Source organism: Populus trichocarpa, chromosome 16, assembly GCF_000002775.5.
Source record: "Populus trichocarpa isolate Nisqually-1 chromosome 16, P.trichocarpa_v4.1, whole genome shotgun sequence".
Lineage (NCBI taxonomy): Eukaryota > Viridiplantae > Streptophyta > Magnoliopsida > Malpighiales > Salicaceae > Populus > Populus trichocarpa.
The window spans coordinates 6489292-6497500 of NC_037300.2; positions in this window are offsets into that span (position 1 = coordinate 6489292).

Genomic DNA, 8209 nt, shown 5'->3' on the forward strand with positions numbered 1-8209 from the left:
AAGGTTTTTTAGATCCAAAAATCTATTTTTAACCTATTTTCACATACAAACACCTATTCAACACCCTTATAATCTCAATAAATTAATCTAACTAAAAAAAAAATTTAAAAAAATTTAAAAACACAAAAAAATAAAAAGATAAAAAAATCTTTCCCAACTCCGATCTATTTTTTTCCAGCAATATGGAAGCTCAATTACACTCTAGTAGTCAAAAGGAACACATTGACACCAAATTTAACTTTTTTGTTAATGAAATATGGTCAACTAATCATCCTCTCTCCTCTATTGATTTTCAGCTAGTTTTTCTTCTCTCTTAAACTCAATAACTAAAATGTTGAATTGTTAAACTAAAAGGATCAAAAATGAATTTGGTATAATTCTTTAGGTAGAAATATTTTTAGAAAAGACGCATTTCAAATAGTGATTAAAAGCAAAAAAAAAAAAAGCCTTGTATTCTTGTCTTGTGGTAAAATCAATCACCAAGAGTTTTTTTTTTTAAAAAAAAGCAATAAAACCATTTTTTTATATAAAAATGAGTATCAACCCAATGTTGAGATATTATTTTGACACTTTAATAACCTTATAAGCAGAAAATCAAAATAAATCATCAAACTCAATTCCAATTCATTTTCTTACAAGTATATTAAAAAATTAGGACTAAATATTTTGGTTGTTTTTATCCTTTTACCCTTTCTAAACTCAACTTCATCATCTTCTAATTGATAATAATTACTTGGGTTAGCCTAAATTGTTCTCTTAAATGAACAATTTTCTCTTGTTTCTTTCCATGGAAACACATCCTTAAATAATATAGCATTCTTTGATTTCATAACAATATTAGGATGAATATCCTAAATACTTGACCTATGTACAAGAAATCGATATGCACTATTATTGTATGCATTTTCAATAAATACACAACCATTAGACTTAGGTTTTATCTTAACCTTTTTAGGATCATGTATTGTTACTTTTGCAAGACAACCTTATATTTTGAGGTATTTGTTGGAAGGTCTTTTACCCTTACACAATTCATATAGTGTATTTTCTAACTTTTAAGGGCTTATTTGTTAAGTATATAACTAGCAGTTAGAATTGCCCCCCCATACAAGTTCTTAGGTGCTCTTGAACTTATCAACATGGAATTCATAATTTCTTTTTATGTTTGGTTATCATGTTTCATAATAACATTTTATTATGGTGAATAAGAAGTAGTAGTTTGATAGATAATACAATTTTAAGAACATAATTTACCAAATAATGCTTTATATTCTCCACCCTCATCACTTTTTATTACCTTTATGTTTTTGTTAAGTTGATTTTCAACTTCATTCTTGTAATGTTTAAACATTTCAAGAGCTTTATTCTTACTCCTAAGCAAATAGGTATAACATTATCTTGTGCAATTATTTATAAAAGTAATATAATAATTTTTTACACCTTTAGTTTGCACAAACTTTAAATCACCAATATCTAAGTGAATTAAGTCTAGAGATCCACTATTTTTTTCAATTTATTTGAAAATAATTTTTTGTAAATTTTGATTCCACATAAATTTCACACTAATGATTTTTTTTAAAAATCACACTTGGTAATAATTCATGGTTTATTAATCTTTATATATAATTATAATTAACATAACCTAACCTACTATGCCACACATCATAAGACTCAAGTAAATAAGAAGAAGAGGGATTCATATTTTTGCTCTCATTATTGGTTACAATGGTCATTACATTCATTTTAAAAAAGACCATCACACATATACCCCTTTTCTACAAACACGCCTTTTTTAAAGAGTATAAATTTAGCATTTTCAAATAGCATTTTAAAATTATTTTTGCTCAATAATGAATTAAATATTAAATTCTTTCTAATATTAGCAACATGAAATACTTTTTTTTTTTAATTAAAATAAAGAACTTCAACTGAAGAATGTGATACCAAACCGAAAGATTAGAATTATTTTGGCAGGCTATTTGAATGTAGCTGCGTGCAATCTTCTAGTTATTAAAAGATTCAAAATCCTTAGAAAAAATAAAAAAAAGTTTCCTAACATACAGCCGACAGGTGGTAAATATGGTATTTAAATTTTATTTTTAGAGATTTGAGTTAGATTTACTCTCCGAATGTGCAGAGTTTTTTTATTTTTATTTTATAGCCAGTGTCATATGTGTTTTTATTATATGCATAGCGGGGCAAGAACAAAAAAATTAAGGGGGCAAATTAAAAAAAATATTTTAAAAAGATTAAAATTTCAGTTATTTTTACTAAAATTATAAATATTGGGAAAAACATTTTCTTGTAGGCCCCGCCACTGCATATATATGACATGGAATGACAGTTTATATTCTCTGGCAAAAACAGACAAATGTGTCGAGGAAGAAGAAGTAGCTGAGAAAGATTTAGATTTCGGAAAGTTAGTTGGGTCTTCGATTTAGAGCACGAGGGCTGGCGACTTCCCAAACCTTCCGAACCGAAATTCCACGTCCAAGACTGGTAGTTGAATTTTAATTTGTCATTTAGTCCTTCGAATTTAGATTAATAAATTATATACACGCAGACAGGCACACAGTGTTGGACACTTTCCTTTTTAAGCAGCAATATTGGAAAGTACGAGACAAAATTATAGATTTTACTCACGCGCCGGCTATTCACGCTCTTGTTTTTGTTTTTTATTCTCTTTTCCTAACCAAAGTTATTGCTCGAATCAATTATGCCCAGCGGTAAGAGCTTGGAATTAAAAATTTTGCTCTTTTTATGGTCTCAGGTTCAAACCCTGTGGTTGCTTATATGATGACCACTGGAGGCTTGCATGGTCATTAACTTCAGGGCTCATGGGATTAGTCGAGGTGCGCGAAGCCAAGACACCTACGTTAAACTAAAAAAAAAAAATTATTAATTCCCCATATTTCATTATGCTCCATCTACATTTCTCTTTTACAAATGGATATATTTGATTGGATATAGTAGACCAGTTCATTGTAATCTTATGTTTGAAATATGAAATAAAAAAAAATTGTAATGTAATAGTGTAATAAGCATTACATAAAAAAACTTATGTAATGATTTAATTGTAAGAATTTTTGTTATAAAGATTAAATTATAATATTTATAAATACGAGGGCCACATAAACTCTAAAATAAACATCAATTTGTTGATGAAATAAAAATATAGGTACTGAAATGAATTATATGAAAATTACAAGGATGAGAATAAAACTCCTGCACTAAATTACGAAAAAAATTTCAAATAATAATAATAATAATTGTTGCGTTTGACATCGCAACAACCCACCATCTTTTCTGTAAAGGAAACTTTTTGGTGTTGTGAGGCGATGTTATAGCTCAATTTTGGCTTGTTAGTTTTTAATTTAATCTAACAGGGATTAAAATTTAAAATTAAAAGATCAAGGATTTATTTCGATAAAAAGTATGATTTATCAACTTGTGGAGAAACTAGGGATTACAATATGCTTTTGTCATTCTTTTCTTATCATCAAGATAATGATAGTTATCCGTTTTTAAATTTGATTCTTTATTAAATTTTTTTTTAAAAAATAAATTTAATTAGAACTTTATTACTTATACACAATGGAAATCTTGCACAATAAATATAAATTACACTGCATATGCAGAGGGGGGAGACATTACAAGAAAACCTAAGCGAGAGAATACAAAAAAAGCTCCCATCGGTTGCATAGCTTAGTAACCCTAACAAAAAAATGGCCACCACAACCCTATCTCCAACCTAGAACCATTATAGGTCATTGAGCCATCACCGAGGGTCGCAACTTTTTCTCCCCGTGGCCAGTTCCTCCACGTCTCAACCGGCACTGCTCCATCTCTCTTCTCCCCATGGCAGGAGCTCCAACCAGTGACTGCATCAGTCCATAAACCATTGTCACGGTAGATCAGTCACCCAACAAGAATAGCACAAGGGTTGCCGGTCACTTACCACAGGCGTAACCATAATACCATTCCTCATCAACCATAGCAGAGTTGAACGCCAGCCTCCAACTGGCAACAACAACAACCTGTACACTCTGAGAGTTCTTCTCCTTAATCGAAAATCAGCCTTTAGGATCACCAGCAGAGACGCCCTTACACTAAGTCTCCATCTTCAACAGCTACTGCTCCAGAAACAGAGCATTCCAAGAGAAGGCAAAAAAAAAAAAACAGAGAACCAAGAAACCGAGAGGACAAACTGAAAGACGAAAGACAAAAAAGAAACAAACACATAAGGAACCAGATGAGAAGATAGACACGAAAGAGAAGGAATGAAAACACAGGTACAAGACGACAGAAGAATACCAGAGGAGACAGAACAAACGAACGAAAATGCAGGGACAGAGGGAGCGAAAAAGACCAAAAGAGAGAACATAGCAAGCAGAGAAACAGAGAGAACAGGAGACCAAAAGAGAGAACATAGCAAGCAGAGAAACAGAGAGAACAAGAGACCAAAAGAGAGAACATAGGGAAAATGAACGAGAAACGGCGTTGCCATCGTCTTTGTCCCTTCATCTCCAGAACCAGGCATGTTCTTTTTGCTTTGTAATTTGTATTTGACACAGTGCGAAGGTAATTTTAATTACCTTCGCATTGTTCACATCATGCGTGAATACTTTAGGAATTCTTAAGGGGTGATAATATCTTTCCTTTTGTATAACCAGTCTCATACCATAAAATCTTTGTTGACCAGTTAGGGTTCCCAGTGACCATAATACTAGGTGACGACTCCTTAAATAAGACCTTTTCCCCTAAAAAATAAGATACCAGATATTTATTCTTTTTCCTTGATTTTTTTAATCGGTCGCTACGATGTTTAGGTGTGACGGAGGGGAATATATGAAACTTATGAATCACTAGTATAAAAGAGTCGCCACCTAATATTATGATATCTAGAAACCCAGTTTTGAGGTAAAGGACAAGTTATGCTAAAAGAAAAATAGATAAGATACTATCACCCTAAAACATCTGCATTACTATTTATCTTCTATTCATAATGAGTCTTTTGTGCCTAATTTGCCAATGATCTATCTACATGAATGAGAATGGATCTACTATAATGAGTTAAATCCTATATGGATATTTTGGTTTAAGTCTATCAATTCTAAAGTTTAGGTTATCTTTGCCGCTTACAATTGTTATCATTCATTCATTTTGATAACAACTGGTGAATTGACATATCTAAAACCAATTACTTCTGATCAGACCTATAATCATTAATGGTCTTTTTAGGTAACATTAATGAATAATCAGGATGAACTTATATTGGACTCAGTGAACCCAATCCTAAACCTAGGAGGGGTAGTGCTAAACATTTTGTTTCTGCATCCAAGGTCCATGGACAACGACTAATGGAGATTCATTCATAATTTTTGTTGAATCGGGTTTTTATGCCTTAGTCTCAAATATCTAAGCAATAACCATTATGAGTTGATCTACTTAAAGGTAAGATCTAATGGAACAAATATATGAGACTTACTAAGAAAATTAATACCTCTGATTGACACTTAGTTGTCATCGATGGATATTAGACCTAAAGATTTAAAATTTTAAAAAGAACACATGTTTTGAAACTTGAAAACAAAAGGAGTCGAGGTGTTACACATTAAAATTGGTAAAAGTTTATCATGAATCTTTTTACCTCAAGCACTATGAGTGAATAATAAAATATTTATTTTCAATATGGTTTAAAAGAAAATAAAACTTTTTGAAAGAGGTTTTGAAATGTTAGCCTATAAGGGCCTTTTTAACATAGGTTAAACCATTAATAACATAGGTTAAACGAGTTATAAAATCCAACGTAAATATATGTATGAGTGTGGACATTATTCTTTTATGTAAAAGCAAACTCATGCATAAATAACACAAAGGCATGACCAAGAACATCAATCATGAGCAAGATGCAAATTTTAAAAGATTCCGCCTAGTTGCATATAGACCAAAATAACTTGAATACACATTAAATACATTCACAATGCACATTCATCCATAAAATACATCATATTAGAAAACATAAATATAAAATCAAGTTTCCAATACATGCATAATCAACTCAAAATTTATTCAATCTAAAAACATTCATCATAACACATATCCAAATTAACTCTAAACCAAAATAATCATTAGAAATACATTTAACGTTTGAAATAGACCTCCTAGGGTGGCTGGACTTGGGATGAAGAGGCTGAAATAGTTGTTGAAAGTTGTTGGACAATTATGATAAATTTAGCAATAACATCTCAAATTGTGTTGCGTCGTTTGGATAAATTATGGGGAGAGAAGGTGCATGGCCTATTATGAAGGAAGTACCGTTTCTTCCTCTCCCAAATGGTGATAGAGGTGTTGGTCACCACCAACATTAAAAGGAGATTTGGCCATTTAAAGTTCAACACTTTTTTGCCCCTGATGTTTTTTTTCATAACAAAACGCGTCGTCATGCTTAGTGGTGGGGAGATGATGGGCATGAGACGCTCCTCAAGCCTCCCTACCTCCTTCTTTTCCTATTGTTGGTAGTGATGCCAGTCACCACTGATTACTGAAAGAGATTTGACGCTTAAAAGTTTTGGTTGGTTATTGTTTCTTTCTCTAACAACTTCTCTTCCTTAATTTGATTTGATGTTTTTCGATAAGAAAGGCTAGGAAAGTTAGATGGACGTCAATGAGAGAGACGAGTGAGAGGTTAAGGTTGTTATTAAGATGGCTGGAATGATGGTGGTTAGTCGAAATCCAATGAGGTAGGTTGAGATATGACTAGGGTTCTTGGTTTTGTTTTTGGGTGTTTTTGGTGGGAGAGAAGATGTTTGAGTTTTTTTTATGTGGTTTCTTTCTCAAATTTCAGAAAATCGTTAAACTTTTTAATGATAGCTTGTAATACTTGATTATTTTTTGCTCTTAAAGCTGATTATTTTTTGCTCTTAAAGCTTTCATCACTGAATATAAAAATTGCTTTCCAATCTTTAATTTGATTGACATTAAAGAATTAATTAGGGGCTTTTTATGATTAATTTAATCTTTTTTTATCATCTTGCTTAAAGGAATTTAAGTATTTACTTGAATTAAAAGAATACTTATTTTACTTTAATGATAAACCTAATTCGTTGAATGGACAATCTATTTGAATCGAACATATAAACACTGAATTATCTTTTCAGAAGTTTAATTTTCTTTAGTTTCCTTATCCAATTTTAGCCAAATTGACTTTTAAACTTATTTTCTTCTTCAGAAGTTTAATTTTCTTTAGTTTCCTTATCCAATTTTAGCCAAATTGACTTTTAAACTTATTTTCTTCTTCAATTAAGTCCTTAATTAAGATAATTAAATGCATAAAAATTTAATGAAGTCCTTAAACTTAATTAACTCTTTTAATTTTGGTTAAGATGGATTTCAACCTCCATTTTCTTTATATTGAGTCTTCCTTCAACTCATCATGTCAAAACATCACAGTTTGATTATTTTAGTTTGTTGTAGCTTCAAAGCTTATCTTTTCGTGTCCTTAAAATATTTTTATATTTTTTTTATCTTTTAATAAAAAAATGTATTTAAAATAATTTTAGGGGATCCAAAATTGTATTATGATGGATAAGATGCGTTGTTAATGCAATTGTTCTCCATGATTTCTCATGCACAATAATCCAACTCCTTTTTAAGTAAATCCACGTGATCTCAAGTTGATATGTAGTTCTTTAAATATATAAGGATCACCAGGTATAAATGATAATTCAACAAATCCACACACATATATATAAATCTTTTCTAAAATTATTCTTTTGTTTTTTTCATCATTTTCCTCTCACGTGTTATGTTCCCCTTTCATTTCACTAGCTTAAGCATCAAAATATCCCCTGCCTATATATAAAACTTGTTTTACAAGAGAATGAGAAATAGCCCATGCCCAAAAAGTTCAACCCATTAAGAAGTCGTAAGTACGGGTGTTTAAAAAAACTAAGAAAACAAAAACAAAATTAACCAAAAAAACCAAATTGAAGAAAACAAGATTAAACACCCCCTCCCACCTAAAAAAACAAACTTGGTTTGGTTCAACTTTGGCTTCAAAAGTCATAAACTGAAAGAACTAGTTCAACCAAACTTAAACCATCTATAAAAAGCCAAATAGGTATAAAAGGAAAACCTTTCCCAAACCCTAAGGTAGTATACACAACCACACACCCCTTCCCCCTCACATTTCCCAAACACAATCATT